The sequence below is a fragment of the Lissotriton vulgaris genome, chromosome 2_2 (genome assembly GCF_964263255.1).
Source record: "Lissotriton vulgaris chromosome 2_2, aLisVul1.2, whole genome shotgun sequence".
Taxonomy (NCBI): Eukaryota; Metazoa; Chordata; class Amphibia; order Caudata; family Salamandridae; genus Lissotriton; species Lissotriton vulgaris.
Window position 1 is genome coordinate 117562061 of NC_141688.1, and position 18266 is coordinate 117580326.

The 18266-nt window shown below is 43.9% G+C and overlaps 1 protein-coding gene and 1 pseudogene across 4 annotated transcripts in view; both read left to right on the top strand.

The window, feature by feature from the left end:
* The first annotated feature begins 2592 nt into the window (after positions 1–2592).
* The window catches only part of HYKK (hydroxylysine kinase), a 246346-nt gene continuing 230672 nt past the window's right edge, over positions 2593–18266 (top strand). The window contains exon 1 of one of the 4 annotated variants that reach the window (XM_086959415.1): positions 2593–2835. The gene's annotated coding sequence lies outside the window, so the exon portion shown is untranslated. The remainder of the gene's footprint in view (positions 2836–18266) is intronic. The other 3 variants (XM_086959417.1, XM_086959418.1, XM_086959416.1) reach the window with 3 other exon arrangements.
* LOC147729126 (tRNA-queuosine alpha-mannosyltransferase-like) lies at positions 8030–9289 on the top strand (annotated as a pseudogene).

Here is an 18266-nt window from a genome sequence, read left to right on the forward strand (position 1 = left end):
CAGCGCTAGAAATGTAGAAATGCCACCTGCATAATCGTGTAAAATCCGCCGCTTTAAGGAAACAGGAATGCAGAGTGGAGCTGCAGGGGCTCTTGGAAGGGGTGAAACAACAGCAAGGCCTCATTAACATGCAAATGGTCTTGTAAAGACCTGTGAAGTGGTCAGGGTGCGGCTGCGTGTGTGTGTGCGAGGTCCTATCCCCAGGCTGCCACACACGACTGGGGGAGGGGAATGGGGGGGCTGAAGCCCTTTGAGTCCAATGGGTGTTGCGCGCCTGAGTCTGAGGGCACAAAGAGAACAGGCATGGAGAATATGGATAGAGGGCACGAAGGGAGCAGACATTGAGAAAAGGGGCAGACTTACAGCACGAAGGGAGAAGGCATGGAGGAAAGGGGCAGACTTAGAGCATGAAGGGAGCAGGCATGGAGGAAAGGGGCAGTCTCAGGGTACGAAGGGAGCAGGCATGGAGGAAAGGGGCAGCCTTTGGGCACAAAGGGAGAAGGCATGGAGGCAAGGGGCAGTCTCAGGGCACGAAGGGAGCAGGCATGGAGGAAAGGGCCAGTCTCAGGGCACGAAGGGAGAAGGCATGGAGGAAAGGGGCAGTCTCGGGGCACGAAGGGAGCAGGCATGGAGGAAAAGGGCAGTCTCAGGCAGTCTCAGGGCACAAAGGGAAAAGGCATGGAGGAAAGGGGCAGTCTCAAGGCATGAAGGGAGCAGGCATGGAGGAAAGGGGCAGTCTCAGGGCACGAAGGGAGCAGGAATGGAGGAAAGGGGCAGTCTCAGGGCAAGAAGGGAGCAGGCATGGAGGAAAAGGGAAGTCTCAGGGCACGAAGGGAGCATGCATGGAGGAAAAGGGCAGTCTCAGGGCACAAAGGGAGAAGGCATGGAGGAAAGGAGCAGTCTCAGGGCACAAAGGGAGCAGGCATGGAGGAAAGGGGCAGTCTCAGGAAGTCTCAGGGCACGAAGTGAGAAGGCATGGAGGAAAGGGGCAGCCTCAGGGCTCGAAGGGAGCAGACATGGAAAAGGGGCAGACTTACAGCACGAAGGGAGAAGGCATGGAGGAAAGGGGCAGACTTAGAGCATGAAGGGAGCAGGCATGGAGGAAAGGGGCAGTCTCAGGGTACGAAGGGAGCAGGCATGAAGGAAAGGGGCAGTCTCAGGGCACAAAGGGAGCAGGCATGGAGGAAAGGGGCAGCCTTTGGGCACAAAGGGAGAAGGCATGGAGGCAAGGGGCAGTCTCAGGGCACGAAGGGAGCAGGCATGGAGGAAAGGGCCAGTCTCAGGGCACGAAGGGAGAAGGCATGGAGGAAAGTGGCAGTCTCGGGGCACGAAGGGAGCAGGCATGGAGGAAAAGGGCAGTCTCAGGCAGTCTCAGGGCACAAAAGGAAAAGGTATGGAGGAAAGCGGCAGTCTCAAGGCATGAAGGGAGCAGGCATGGAGGAAAGGGGCAGTCTCAGGGCACGAAGGGAGCTGGAATGGAGGAAAGGGGCAGTCTCAGGGCAAGAAGGGAGCAGGCATGGAGGAAAAGGGAAGTCTCAGGGCACGAAGGGAGCATGCATGGAGGAAAGGGGCAGTCTCAGGGCACAAAGGGAGAAGGCATGGAGGAAAGGAGCAGTCTCAGGGCACAAAGGGAGCAGGCGTGGAGGAAAGGGGCAGTCTCAGGAAGTCTCAGGGCACGAAGTGAGAAGGCATAGAGGAAAGGGGCAGTCTCAGGGCATGAAGGGAGCAGGCATGGAGGAAAGGGGCTGTCTCAGTGCAAAAAGGGAGAAGGCATGTAGGAAAGGGGCAGTCTCAGGGCATGAAGGGAGTAGGCATGGCGGGAACGGGCAGTCTCAGGGCACAAAGGGAGAAGGCATGGAGGGAAGGGGCAGTCTCAGGGCACAAAGGGAGAAGGCATGGAGGGAAGGGGGAGTCCGAAGGCACGTATGGAGATGGCATGCATAGAAGGGGCAGTCTGAGGGCGCGGGGGCAGGCATGGACAGAGGGTCAGTCAGAGTGCAACAGGAAGTACTCCAGAGGTCGGGCTTACATCCCCACCCACCCATCCACCGGTAAAAAAATGGGGGAGAGCCACGTCCAACTTCCAATTAGGTCAAGGGAGCCACGGGTCAAAAAAGTTTGGGAACCACTGCCTTATGTGGACATAAAGTTACAGGGGCCTAAGCGTGAACTACCCCAAATATATTAAAAAGGCTTCGCACAGGGGGGAAAGGCCTAGCAGCCAAAGGGTTAAGGAACTCTGGCTGCGTTTAAAAAACGTTTTTATTTTGGAATGCAATCCCAGGGATGGTGCTCCACTGTCTCTTGCAAGCCCCCAAGCCCCCCATCCCTGTGATTGTAGCCAATAAATATTAATGAAGAACGACATTCTGTGAACTCCTGCATAGGTCAGTTCGAAAAATAAAACAGGGGTTGCTAAAAGTAGGTACACAATATTTGAGACCACTTAAATGGTACATATGGCCTTAAAGTTCTCTTCAGCCTTAAACACAGAAGCATGTGTCACACTGGTAACTGCAAAGATTTTGTGCACTGGAGTATTCAGTGTCACTCTCGGAGACAAAAGGCTGCCTCGTGACTAATCAGTGAGTTAATAAATAACATGTATGCAAATTGATTTAAAACCCCAGTTGAGGACTTACTAAAAACAGATTTTCAACATGTCTGAGGCGGGTGCAAAGCATGATTTGAACAGTAACAACCTGTGGAAATAACTGCTTATCAGACACATATGTAGCAGCTGAACAAACCTGCAAACCACACCGGCAAAACCATTTATCGCAAAGTACAAAGGTCAGAACAAACAGGAAAAGAAAACGGCCGGAGCGTAGCACGGTAAGGAGACACAATCAAAAGAAACACTGTTTTAAGTACATATTGTTACTATAAAAATAGTCTATGTGGTATGCTCTTGACTGTATATTTAAATAACAAAAATAACATGTTGAATTTAACATGGATTTCATTTTATTGTAGCACTATGTTTAAAATTAATGGAATGGAATGGAAAGGAATGGAATGCATCCATGTTTCATTTTTTTTATTCATATATATTCTCTAGTGCCGCTCTGATGATGCTTATCGTACATTTTACACGGAAAATAATTTGCTTTGCTAACAACTTTAGAAACAGTTTGTCGAATTTGCCATACATGTTGCAGAAATGTCATTCACTTTAACTGGAGCTTGCAAGTTTTGTCTAGATTTGTCTGGGGCAAAGAAAAATATTATATTGCGGGTCGCAAAATATAATTTCGGTGTTTCCGCTCCCATAGCGAAAATGTTGATGCAGCTACATAAACACCTTTGAAAGACTGAAAGCATGCCTGACCAGCCATTTTGGAGTCAGTTTTCTCTTTATTGAGAACCCATTCCAAGATGGCAGAGGATATGCATGCCTGAATCGTGAGGAATGCACACACGTCTAGTGACAGGTGCATAAACGTGCATCGGGAAACATAGCGGTTATTTTTAATTTACCATTCTAGCATTAAAAGTAAAATGTTATCAAGAAACATAGAAGGCTGCAAAGCACAAAAGACAAGAGACTAAGCAACACGCTGCCAGACCATTTCCAAAAATAATATTAACAAAAAAAAGTAATGTTACATAGAGAGTGGAACACTGTGAACCCCAAATACGTCTGTGTGAGATAAGGACACAGATAACGGTGGAAGCCATTGATTCAAGAGCAGATACCCTTACCGAAGTGGAATACTACATTTAGTGGTTAACCTGTGGTTTTATAGCATTCGAAGACTATTTTATGCCAATTTTAGTATTCTGTAGTATTCTTTTTGTGAAGGCTAGTGCATGAAGACTACTGATATGTGAGTGATTATTCTTGAACACTAACTGAATACTAAGCAAATACTTCTTTGCTAACCGTATAGTCTTCATTTACAATGCAGAACTTTTACTGAATACATACAATTTGAATACTACTGCACTTTACCCAGACTACTATTCAAGCTGCTGCTGAATACTAAGCAAATACTTCTATGCTAACCGTATAGTCTTCATTTACAATGCAGAACTTTTACTGAATACATACAATTTGAATACTACTGCACTTACCCATAGCGGCCGATTCTATAAAAAGTTATGTCCAAAGCATTTTGGGTCAATTGCTAAACCAAAAAGGTATGGCTAGGCTAATAATCACAATATTAACAAATAAACAGGTACACTAGTAGATATTTCCCAATTACACATGCATAGGTGGGAGGATCTTACATTCCTCAATAATATATTTGTTTGAATTAATGGTCAAAGTATTCCAATACTCGGTCGACTTTTTGGTTTATTTTCAACAGTCCAAAGATAACAAGTAAAAGTATAAGGGGTATCGGTAAGACAATGAACAATATCCACAATCAATGACAGAAGCCCATTCATTTATCATTGAAAACTCTTGGAAAACTATATGGTTGAATTTAATTTAATTTTCTTAAGTACATTTGATAATAGCACACAACAGTGTGAATTCCTATGGTGTTAAAACCTAGCTTTTACACAACATTTAAAATGTACTGTACTTCTAAAAACATTTGGTAAAAGTAAACACATGAAAAGTAAACACATAAAAGTAAACATATCCTTACCGGTGCCCTGGCAATTACCGGTTTACAGTGGGGGAGAGGGTTGCCGTTTAAAGTGATGTGTATCATTTCCGATCACAGAGGATTGTGTATCATTTCCTAGTAATTCCAGGGTGAAGTTTGCTAACCCCCATATCAGTTTTTCAAATCTTCCGAAATGTATGGTACCTTTTAAAGATCTGGGCATGTAGATTTTGGCTAATACAACAGCATCCACTAATCTCTCTCATAGTGATTTGGGAATTTGCATACAAATGACAATTTTGTGGTACAAACAAAGCAGAACTTCCTACTATTTCCGAAATATATACTGCTATTATCTTGTTCCAACTTGGGACAACTTGATGGACATTGCAGTCACTGGAATATGTGTTTACACAAGGCATTGGATTTAATAGTGCCAAGTTGTGAGTTTTTCTATTTATGTCTGTGACCTGGATAAATTTCAAAACTTTTCCAAACTGTATTTCTGAATTATCTAAATATTTTATTGTACTTTGGTGTAGGTTAGTGTTTTAGGGTTTAGGGTAGTGCTGGGGGGTCGTGCACTGTAGTGTTTGAGTGTGGGTACTGGACTGGGGGTCGGGGAGGGTCGTGCTGGGGGTAGTGTTTTAGGGTAGTGTTCTGGTGTTTGTGTAGTGTAGGGTAGTGTTTTAGGGTTTAGGGTAGTGCTGGGGGTCGTTCAGGGTAGTGTTTGAGTGTGGGTACCAGACGGGGGGTCGAGGGAGGGTCATGCAGGGGGTAGTGTTTTAGGGTTTAGGGTAGTGTTGTGGTGTTTGTGTAGTGTAGGGTAGTGGTTTAGGGTCGGCTTGGGGGGTTGTGCAGGGTAGTGTTTGAGTGTAGGGACCAGACTGGGGGTCGGGGAGGGTCGTGCTGGGGGTAGTGTTTTAGGGTTTAGGGTAGTGTTGTGGTGTTTGTGTAGTGTAGGGTAGTGTTTTACAGTTTAGGGTAGTGCTGGGGGGCCGTGCAGGGTAGTGTTTGAGTGTGGGGATCAGACTAGGGGTCGGGGTAGGGTCATGCTAGGGGTAGTGTTTTAGGGTTTAGGGGAGTGGTGTGGTGTTTGTGTAGTGTAGGGTAGTGTTTTAGGGTTTAGGGATTTGCTGGGGGATCATGCAGGGTAGTGTTTGGGTGTGGTGACCGGACTGGTGGTCAGGGGAGAGTCGTGCTGGGGGTAGTGTTTTAGGGTTTAAGGTTGTGTTGTGCCATCTGGCTTTCCTCTCTCGTCATTAATGCGCATCGCTCGCCACTCGCCAGACGTGCCTTTTAAAAAAAAATGTACTTTTAGTGCGAGGCGTGCGCACGCACGTGTGCTTGTTTATGCTGTTTGCATGCCCTGGCCTACGTGAACCTACACATAAAACTGCTGCTTACCTGTGTAATTGCTGTACACCAACTAGATTATTGCATGTATGCAATGCAGCAACAAAGTAGTTGTTCCTACGGTCGAGCCTTTGTTTAAAATATTTGTGTAAATAGAAAGCTACACTTTTGTGAAATAAATATAACACAATTTACTGTTCATATATCATGTTCACTGAATTTGCACTTGTTAGCATTGTTGTTATGAATAAACCACATTTTATATATTATAGTGGTATGCTAGCGCAAGACAGCTGGGTAATACAAATGGACATTTACGTATGCTCATGTGATGTGAACTTATAAATTAAACAAGCAATATGACCTGTCTCAATATGTTTATATATTTGTAATCCTCCAATTAATTCTGGAATATCTATATACATTTTTCTTGAAATTTCATGGTCAATTTCAATGTAAATATACATGTAGGTACCCGGTGGCAGACTCATTCTTTTAGCAAGCACAAATCCAGCATTGAAGAGCAAGCCCCGGGGACACACTGTCAACCAATTGAACAGACGGAGTAAGATTCAAAAGGAATTCTTCCAATAAGCGATATCACGGGGCGGGTTAAGGATGCAGGTGACCCGGCTCGTCTTCCCATAGTGAAGGGAAGTCAGTCTAATCATTTCAAAACCTTCCAATCAGAAGTCCTCTTTCATTATCTCGTATGCTTTCATGGCTGGCTGACTAATCCACTGCTTCAGCCCTCCTGATTTTTAGGTCGATGCCTGCGTAGGCTGGGCATGCGCAGTCTCGCTGGCGAGATCTTATGATCTTGAGGAGCTTTCACTAGCGGGTTTTAGGCCCCGCCCCCGTTCCCATTGGCCGGCATCACCGTTTATGCTAAACAGTGGCCAGCCATTGGGAAAGAGCATCCTCTGACACACACTTTTCTCTCTTTTTGCCGTCCTACTTGGACGGACTGCCCTGACTTCCTGCTGGCGTAAAAGGTCGGTTATCTTTATGGGGCTAAACAGATGACCCCATAAAGAAGATAATAAACCTTTTACGCCAGAAGGAAAGCATGCTGAGGCCGTCCAAGTGGGACGGCAGAAAAAGAGACAAGTCTACGTGAGCACTTGTTTATCCAGATTACTTGTTACAAGTGTTTGAGGGTATAGGCCAATCCAGTTTACCTGTCACACGTATTTTCTGGTCCATGTTAGCTTGCATCCCCTGTTTAATATATTTCTGCATTCTTATTGGTCTCAGTTACCCATCAATGGCACTTTCTTGTTGCTACAGATTACCTGTTACAGGTGTTTCCTGGTCTGTTTAAGTGCCGTTCGCCCACCAACGGTTTCCCTGCCCATTCTCACACTTAACTACGTCGAAACACTTTCTTTGCCTTACTTCTGAGGCTGGTACCTATACAGTGCGCATGCGTACTATTTTACCATGTGAAAACTATAAACCCCAAGTAGTCAAGCGTATTTCAGTATGTCCTATAGACATGCTGACGTCAGTCACTGCTGGGGAGTGAAGCAATCGTTCGGCTGTCTTGTGAACTCGCCCACTGTTCCGTGGGTAACAAGGTGGCCATCTTCTTGTTTAGAACGTTTAATTCTTTTTGAATAGTATATAGTTAAATGCTGGATGTACGATTTATTAGCTAATTTTTTTTAATAAATATTTTTTTCTTCTGCTAGTGTCATATTTATGTTGATATGTCATGATATTCCTAAAGCAAAGCGTGTGATTTTCTACAATTCAAATCCTAAATGGAGACGTTAAAAGAGTTTCTAGTATCTTCTGCATTTGATATAGTGACCAACCAAAACTCCAAGCACTCAAAACTGTATTTCTACTACTAGAGTCTTTGATTGTGAATATGCATACCACTTCCAATGTAGCCAGTAAAATACCCCGTACAAAATGGTCCCGATACTCTAGAATCTGTTTTGTGTTATAGTATCCCGTTTCAAGATGGCTTTCGCGTGTACATGTGCAAATGGTTACCTCAGTCATCTATCTACATTTTATATAACATTAAGCATCTGAGAGACGTCGCTCCCGCAGCCACTACGATCCAAAACCACCTATAAGAAGACCCGTCGACTAAAATGGGAGTGCTCATCATCGAGGCGTTCTATGGAGGTTCGCACTAGGTACTGGAGGATCTCCTCTTGGAAGAGCTTGAAAACTCTGCACTTTGCAGCTTGCCAGCCAAGAAGTGGCACTGGAGGGCATGCATCTCTGCCTTCACGTTCATGCAGACCGTGCCAGCCAGTGCCCAGTATAGCATCCTGTTTGCCAGGTCAGTGCTTAACCTAGCTGAGCTGGTCGCCTTACGACCTGACCTCGGCAAGCTCAGAAGGTCCTCTACTTCCACGAGAACCAGCTGGTGTACCCTGTGTGCAAGGGCCAGGAAAGGACTTTCAGTATGGCTACAACCAAGTTCTTTCCTGCCTGGTGGCCGACGTGGTGGTATTAAACTCGCTTTATAACATGGAGCCATTTCTGACCGGTAACCGTGGCTTTTTGAGGCTTATGCCTGATCACAGTCCCGATGACCTGGAAGGACTGATCAGGCCAAGGTGCCTGGTCCTCCACTTCCCTGTAAGGTTCCCCGATGTTAGTAAGTTCCTCTTGCCATATTGCAAGCATATCCATTTGGAGAGCAGGTCTGCAGTCAAAGGGGAACTTTTCCTGGCTCCGAGCTTGACTACTCCACAGCAGAACACCATTGCTGGGAATTTGATGGAAAACAATGCCCAAGATCGAGAAGGTGTACCTTTTCTCGCACAACTGTAAAGACCACAAAACCTAGTGGCAACAGCCGATGAACTAGAGGTGTCCAATGTACCATAGAATGCAAAATCGGACCATACATTTGGTGAGCACTTTGTAACTCCCCATGGTAATAGCAGTGAAACTGACAAAGAGCAAAGACCACTACACATTGTCTGGCCTCACCGTTGGGAGCACGACAAAGACCCAGAAAACTTTTTTCCAAGTTCTGCTTAAGCTTAAAGGCCTCTCCTTGCGATTCAATGTGTCTGTTCTTGGAGAAACCTATACAGATGTGCCAGATGTATTTCTGAAGGCCAGGGAGGCGTTGGGCAATTCTCTGTTGCATTGGGGCTACCTTCCTAGCAAAGAGATCTATTTCCAAGCCCTGTGTATGGCTGATGTTGCTGTCTCAACAGCCAAGCATGAGTTCCTTGGTGTGGCAATGCTGGAGGCCATACATTGTGGATGGTACCCACTGTGTACCAAGGCTCTGGTGTATCCAGAAATCTTTCCAGCTCAATATCTGTATTCGACTCCTGAACAGCTGTTTAAGAGGCTTCAGAATTTCTGTGAAAGGCCAGACATTGTGAGGAAGCATCAATACAAGGGTGACATTTTTAAGTATTTATGGGCATCCCTACGCAACAAGTACCAGGACCTACTTGAACCAGAATCAGTTGTTAGTTGATGACAGAGGGAGCAAAGGCTACTGGTTAGACTGCAGCTCTAGATTATAGAAAACATGATATCATAATTAGACACTATGTTATTACAATGCTATTAGTTGCAAATGACTCAGCAGTCTTAACAGAGGATTCCTATGAAAACAATGCATCTTTTTTATTTTTGCGTTAACTTACCTCCTCTCCCCAAACCACTCTAAGATCTCAAATATGAGTCATGTGGATGAGGAGATCAATGATAAAAAGTGTCAATAAAGTGGAACGTTAATGGCTTATCATTCCTGGTGTAGAACTGTCTTAAACTAAATTACAACAGAGCACGTTAATCATTTCCTTCCATCACTCAAATCCCAAAAGAATATAGATTTGTAAAGATCATTCACATATAAGGCACTTCTAGATGCATCACTAAATATGTTAATTTCCTATTTTATCTTTCTTCTCCTTAAACATTTTTAAGATATAAGTTTATCTGACTTACAGATATCTTTAAAGTAACACTGAATGAATGATTTTTTTTTAGCTTTGACTTGGAAGTGCTAACGAAGATGGCATGCCCAAATCAAAATGTCTGTATTAAGATGTGATGCTTATTCCTTAATTCTTGAGTGAAACATATGATAAACGCCATAAGTGTTTACATTTTCAGTCATTTATATTTGGGGCAGAATTATAATGTTGTTGTCATTGTCATATTAATTGATCACACCGAGTCAATGTGTCCTTTGATTTTGGAAGTACACTACCTAACAGGTGACTAAAGTTTGTACGGTATTACCCCTTTGTAAGGATTCTACTTCAAAAATAAACATGACATTATAATAACTTTTTTAATTAGAAACCACAATCATTGTAACTGTATAACTCCAATGTACCTAATTTTCTGAACACGATGTTAAAGATCACAATTTTATTTGGGATTTAAAACACACCGTGTGGGAAAATGTTACATTTCACCAAAACTCAAAATGTTTCCTAGGCATTCCTGTGTGGTTTTTTTAAATACTTTGTAGATCAAGGCAGCTTTGGAGTTATTGTCACGTATGTAACATTGGGGGTGTTAAATGATTATATTGAAAGGCACTGGTAAGCTTATATGTGGTTGCAGCTACGTTTGCTTGTTGACAGTGTTTTAAAGTCTGTCTTCTCGTTTGCGAAGATTCAAAACAGTGGCAATATTATTATTATACAAATTTTCAAATTTTATTTAAAGCAACAACACAGATCTAATTCTAACCACGTGAAAATTATGACATGGTAGCCTCTATCGATTGCAATGCTCTCTTTCTTGTTATGACATTACTACTGCAAATAGTTTGGGCTTTAAAAGTTGTTTCTGCGTTTTTCATACAAATTAATTTAAATATTTTACATTCATATTTTTATTTTCATGCTGCAATACTTTATTAAGTAAACTACATAAAAAGCTGTTTGCTTTACAGCGGAAAATAAATGTTTCTCCTCGATATGCTTTTTCACTTTTGTAACCTATTTTACTCGTTATGTGGAGCTCCAGTTCTTTCATGCTTACCTCCTTCTTCTTTTGGTCTTCTGTTGATGGGCGTTGGGCTTGTTCTGTCGAGCAGAGTTGAGTTGTGCTCTTTTTGGGCTCCATTTTTTCTGACTTGGGCTGCAAAGTTTCTGTCTGCGCCTGCGCAGTGTTTTCAAATTAAGAGCGCCAACGTGGAACCCCGGCCCAGGAGCAGCGGTGCAGACTCGGTCACTGGTCAGGTAGCTTTTCTTTTATTTTAATATTAAATCCCCCCTGACCCCACCCCCCGCTCCAACAAGGATTGCGAGCAGACTGGGTGTTACTTCCTTGCTCTCCACCTGCAGCGCCAGTAACAGCATTGCGCGTAAGTGTCTGAAAGCTCTGCTAATTCCACAATAACAAAATCGAGGGGCAGTTGAGCTCATTTCCTTCACACTTGTCTCCAGAGTCGATGCTTGAAATCATGTCCATGGCTGTTTGCAGGACTACAGATCCTTTGTCTGCTCGTAAACACAGTTGGTTGCATCGTGAGGATGCTGGAGATTTTACGTTTTGCAAATAGAAATGTTGCATTGGTTTGCTTTAAACTGGATGACTAGGCATACTAAATAGAAGCCAGGTTAGCGACAAGCACTTTCTCATATCAGTCCGAGCCATGGCCAAGTAAAACAAAACTACGGTTCCTAATGAATGCCTGGGCCAATTAGAATCTGAAACATATTAACAGCCTGCTGACGTGTGGAAACTGCATACAGGATTTTAAGTCTTGTAAATAGTATGACTTTTTCAAAATAAGGATGACGCATACATGTATTTTCAACTCTCAGGCCGTTTTTTTTATCTTGTGCTTCACATGACGTTCATTTCTGTGACAGCAACTTTTCAATACTTTTTTTTTAAAGATCTTTTTTATCGTGAGACCCGAGACATCAGAGCGCTTTACTTGAGCACCAGTTTTGTTATAGGAGGACACATTAATTTCTGTTAGGCACGGGGAGATTGAGTATATTGCCCAGAATCACAGGTTGGTTGGTGAAAGTCGTTGCCGAGACTCCGACCCTCGAGGTCGACTGCTCTAGAGGTATTGCTACATTTCCACCGTTGCACAAGTATGAAACCTGCTGCGTATGATAGGAGGTATTTTAACACGACATAGAACATATGATCCAATAAAGGGGTCGCACTAGATGGAGACATTTGATTGATATAGGGCACAGTTTGTTGTGTGTCCCCATTTTGTGTATCATCAGAGTCCTTTCCTTTCTCATGTATTATGATGAATATAGCACATGAAATGACAATTTGATCAAAACAACGTAGAAAAATCCCTGCGCCATATGGCCAGTACTTTCATGACTGTTATGACCATAAAATGTACAGTGACGCCTGTAAATATTGTGGAAACCATAATGAAGTCCTATTGCATCTGCAGGACCATAGTCAGTGACATAATATCGTAAATGGCAACACTTGCATGCAACTAAATGCTGAATTGTTTCATCATTGTTGGTGTTGAATAAAACATGATCGTCACATTGATGGTTGTAGATAATCCTCTGTCAATAATTCTGCACAACCAAGAAGAAACTCAAAAAAGAAGGTGGATTTGCTTCAACCATGCAAACACCTGATGCAAATCACAATAATAGAAAGACAGGTCCACAGGCACAGAGAATGATGATACAGACAACAGTGCAAATTGAAAGATCTAACAGCAGCAATCTAAAACGTCAGAGATACAAAAAACCTAAACAAACTGCCCTAACTTTATTACTGATAGACAGGCACTTAAGTATCTTCCACGTCCAGGAATGAAGCATGGTGCACCCAGAAACGAGAACATGGAGCCACCACAAATGTACTCAAATAATGGATCAGCACTAATACAGTAACAACATCACACCCAAACCCAATAAATAGTGTCCCCCCCCTGATTACTTGCCCAGTCCCAAAATGGCAACCAACCTTCACCTCATTAACAATGCCTTTTTGCCATTAACAACACCAAGAAACTAACACTATCCACCTCTCTTAACACATTGCTAAACCTAGTTTTCCCAGCTAAACTACTGACTCAAAACATCTCTCACAGTACCATTTGCCGTGGAATCCTATGGCTCACTCGGTGCCACTCACATTTGATAAAGTGTTATTAAGAACGCTAAAATTAATGCCCTCTTGCCTTTCTGCTCATGATCCAACCAAACAGATCTACTATCTTTACTCCGCAGCTATGTACAGCAACTCCACATCAACTCCACGAATCAGTTCATCTTATTTTTGCATCTGCTAGGGCACTTACATATAATTATCACTGTGCCTGCTTATACTACCTATGTATGTGCTCAGCCTCACAGTTGATGTTTCTTGCAGTGTTCACATATTTTGATTAGTGTGCGTTTTTATGTAGGGGAGACTGGCCATTATCCTTAGACTCAAAGTTAACCTTCAGTGATTAAAACAATTCTGGTCACTTCTGCGTGCATGGAAAATATATTGACCACCCCTCCCACGATGTATGGAATACAAGGGGCCCTTGGATTCTCCCTGACAAGATGATATTCAGCAAGTTCCCCTCTAGAGATGCCAGTGCCTCGCAAGATAAAGAAGCGCCCACCTTGCCTCATGACTTTGTTCACACACAGATGCGGAGCGCCCTTTTTACAATAGCATCTCTAGTATGCTGGGCTTACAATCAACATAACTGTGGTAAGAAGAGCTGTGTGGCACTTAATATTACACTGCCACATCGAAGTGGCAAGTTGCATAGAAATCTATTAATCGAGTACATTTTAACAGGTCCTGCGCCACCAAATTAACTATCAGTGCTTGCCTACATCTGCACTACAACCGCAGTGCACACTGACGCACAATGCATCCATGTATTAAAGGTGTTGCGCTTTGTGGCTTCTGCTGCTTACCTCCCCTGAGATATGCCACTCATCCTGGGCAAGTGAATAAGAACAGACTTTACTAGAGCACAATAATGGCACTCAATTTACCTACCCCAAAGGGTATAGAGGATGTGGCTTAAAGGCTAGAGGCCGACCATGAAGCGGGGGAAGTAAGTTTGTGTCTGGCGGGAGGCAAAAACATCCTGTGATTCTGGGCAAATCGACTAATCTCCCGTGCCTAAAAATGAATGTGTCCGTCTTTAATGCAACTGGGTGCCTTCTGAGAATAAGTGGGAGAAGAAGCCAGAAGGGTGAGATGTCACCAAAGGAATATTGAGGGCCAGATGTAGGTAGGCAAAGACCGGTCGGTAACAGACGAAATTTGGTAATTTCAGCCGTTACCGACCGGTATTTGGAAAATGAGATGTAGGTGGGCATTTTACTGATTCGGTAATTTACCGATTCGGTATTTTAAGGAATCGGTAACTTAGCGATTCCTTAAAATACCGAATCAGTAAATTACCGATTTTGATATGTAGGGAGCACTCAAATGAGTGCTTTTCCTCTTTTAGGATTCGTTATTTACCACCAACTACAAGTTGGTGGTAAATAATGAAAACCTTGGAAAAAACATTTTTTTTGCTTTTCCAACAGTGCCATGTTGCAGACATCCATGCCCTTGGGGCATGTATGTATGCAACATGTGCACCCATACACAATTGAGGGGTGCAACAGGGTGTCAAAGTGACACCCTGCCACCCTTCAATGTTTCCCCCTTTTACCGAATCGGTAAATACCGATTCGGTAATTGGCATTCATTCCTCCAGGCCCAAAGGAATGAATGGCAATTACCGAATCAGTATTTACCGATTCGGTAATAATACCTACATCCCATTTGCCTGTTCTTAAATACCAAATAGGTATGATTCGGTATTTAAGAATAGGTAATATGGGATTATCTACATCGGGCCCTTAATCTGTTAAGTGCGTTGTTTGAAACTACAGGCCTGATTCATATGTTGGCGGGAAGGGAACTCCGTCACAGCGACAATGGTGTTCTGTCTCTGCAAACATAGTGGTCTGCCCACGCGACCTATATGCGGGGGGGACCTTAAGTTTGGCCATGGCATAGACTATTACGTCTCTGCTGTGGTAAAAACCTCTCCGATGGCCCTGCAGAGTAAGGGCCATTGGAGAAATGGCTACATGTCTGCAAGCACACTCACTCAGGCCACATCACTATCACTCGGGCCACATCAGTATCACTCAGCATCGCCTTTGCACTAGTACACCACCACATCATCATCACTCAGCAAGACCTGAGTATCATTCAGCATCACCTCAGCATCGTCTCTGCACCAGTCACCACCACTTCCAGACAGTGAACACAGCAACTGAAAAAAATTTGAACTTGCCTCCCTCACCCAACCAGCATAGACCACAAAACGTAGAATCACTCTTTCATGATGACCCTACTGCTCAGCAACAGTCACAGTGAGGCCAAAAAGTGACACGCTGGGCAGAATCTTGTGTGCCTTGCACTGGCGCCATTCCTTAAAAAAATGGTTGCCAGACCTACCATCACTGCCTGACTCCCCCTCAACTGTGTGACATGCTGATAATGTTTCCAGTTGTATACTGACGTCACCCTCATTTTGATCTTGAAATATGTACATGTATTTAGCTGCTTGAGTACTTTTTGTGATCTTGACTGGGTTTGAATGTTCTAGAATATGAAACAAACAATGGCAAAGCTAAAAGGCGTTTTGGCTTTGTTATTGTTTGTTTTCTCACAGTTTTTGCAAATCTTTATTGATGTGGAACCTACCGGCCGCACATCCATATTTTAAAAAAAACTCTCTAAAAGCAAATATCTTTTTGATCTCAGAAGGACACTTTGCCATAGTAGTCACTGACTCTTAAGGGCACTACTTTGTGTGTGGATTTACTTCTTGTGAAGGGGAAGAACGCCATCACACACAGTAAAGTTAACCAATAGCTTGGCTCACTGTCCTGTCCCAAGCTGTACGCTGCAGTGGATGGATGAAAAATGGGAATGACACAATAATAGACCAATTGATGAGAAGGTTGGCTGAAAGCCTCTATAGCTAATTGTGTGTGTGTGTGTGTGTGTGTGTATATATATATATATATATATATATATATATATATATACTGCTTATGACCTGACATATTACATCACTCATGACATCACTGACATCACTCATGACATCATCCTGTGACTGACTGTTTTTATAGAGTTTAAGTGTTAAATATAAATACTAAGGTGTTTATGGTGAATCGCTGGGTGTATGAGTGCCTGTGTGGATGATTCAGTGAGTGTGTGATTGACTGTATACGTCTGTCAGTAGTTGGTGTCTAAGTGATTGTATGGGTGTGTGAGTGGGTACATGAGTGGCTGTATGGGCGATTGATTAGTTGTCTGAGTGCCTGTCTGGGTGAGGGGGTGTGTGACTGCCTGTATTGATGAATGAGTGGGTGAGTCAGTAGCTGTATGGGTTAGTGAATGCATGTGTGAGGGGCTGTATGGGTGAGTGTGTGTATGGCTATGTGGGTGAGTGAATGGATTTGCCAGTGGTATATGGGTGAGTACCTGGGTATGTAAAGGTCAGTATAGGTGAGCAGTGGGGTGGGTGAGTGTGTGCATGTGTCAGCAACTGTATGTGAGTGAGTCCCTGTTAGTATCTGTATGCATATGAAGTGGTGCGGGGTGTAATTGTATGGGTGAGTAAGTGACTGTGTGATTGATTGTATGGGTGTGTGAGTAACTGTCAGTAGCTCTACAGCTGACTAACCCAGTGTGTGGGGGATAATATGGGCGGATGAGTGGATATATTAGTGACTGTATGAATGAGTGGGTGTATGTGTGGCTGTATCGGTGAGTGGATGTGTGCGTAGATATATGAATTTGTGAGTGGGTGTGTAAGTAGTGGTATTGGTCTGTAAATGGGTTTGTGAATTATCATGTGGGAGTGGGTGTATGAAAGGTTCTATGGGGATGTGAGTGGATGTGTTGGTGATTTTGTGGATCATGTCATCAATGATGTCACTGACCATGTCATGAGTGTTGTAATACATGAGGTCATAGGTGGTGCATTGCGGGGGCGTAAGTTCACTATAACAGCTGAATTTCACTGGTTTTGTTCAAGTGAAACCTGAGCCTAGCTAAAACGTCCCTGTGACCTTTGGTTTTTTCATTGAACTACTAACGTTTTTTCAATCTCTGTTTCCTAGCTATAACGCCCCTGTAACCTTTATTTTTTTCAGCGAATGTCTATAGTTTTTTAAGCAGTAATGGTGTTTGCAGAGTGGTGGAGAAAGTTGGATGGGCCTCCAACCAGCTCTCAGGAATCCCACTGTGTAGGACTTACAGGAGGTACAAGGAGGGCTTCTTAGCCTCCAAAGGTCCCTCCGGAGTAAAGTGGACTTCATCCCCAACCAGTAGTGTGCCAGATGCCACGTTTGCGGAGTGGTGGAGAAAGGGGACATGGCTTCCAAAGACCTCTTAGCAATCTCGCTGTGTGGGACTTACTGGAGGTAAGGTTATTATTTTTTTATTTCTAAAGTTTTATATAGCTCAGTGTCCCCTTGATCACCAGCTCCACCCTGATCATCCTCCCCCTGGGTAGCAAGTGATGCTACAGCAGGGGTTGCTGCAACAGGGGTTGTGGGCGCCTGAGAACTGGCCAGGAATGCCTGCTTAAGATGACTGAACGCATCAGTGTCGACGCCCGAGTCTCTGACCCTACACCAGGGAATGTCATGACAGATGATCAGCCATCATCTGATCATCTGTCATGGCTGATCATCTGTCATGGCATTCCCTGGTGTAGGGTTTGGCACAAATAGCGCAGCTTTAGCCAATAGCTCACAAGCCTTATCAATCTTACGTGTCAGGCGATCCTCTAACGGCACCAATGCCTCCGTGACCATGGAATTGTCCACTGCGTCATAAAAGGAATCCTCCCATGGTAGGGCGTTAAGGGGATCCTCCTCCTACTGGTCATCCCGGTAAGTCTCCTGATAGGAATCCATGACACCAGGCAGAAAAACCCTTCAAAAGGTAAGTGGGTAATTCGGAGGTCAGATATGGGGGGCTGGGTGTCAGCCTACAATTTGGGCAAGCAGAGCCTACGTTTAAATAGGGCTACAGCCCAGGACCCAACAGCCCAGGTGCAGGAAAAATATTAATGGGCAGTCTGCCTAACAGAAGTGGGCCTTGGAATTGTAAAATTCCTACATAACAGACTCCCCAGGAGCAAATACCAAAACGGCCTATTACTGACCCCCCTGTTGTGCAATAACAAACTGCCTAATGGCAGACTACAGACCCGAGGAAAACAGGCGTTGGAAAGGGCGTCCACAAAGACAAAATTCCTGCCTAATGGCAGAGTACAGACCCAAGCAGGTGTGAAAATCAGCACAGGAGGAGTTAGAACAGTTAAGCTTTTATATGGCGACTAATTCAATTTTGCAC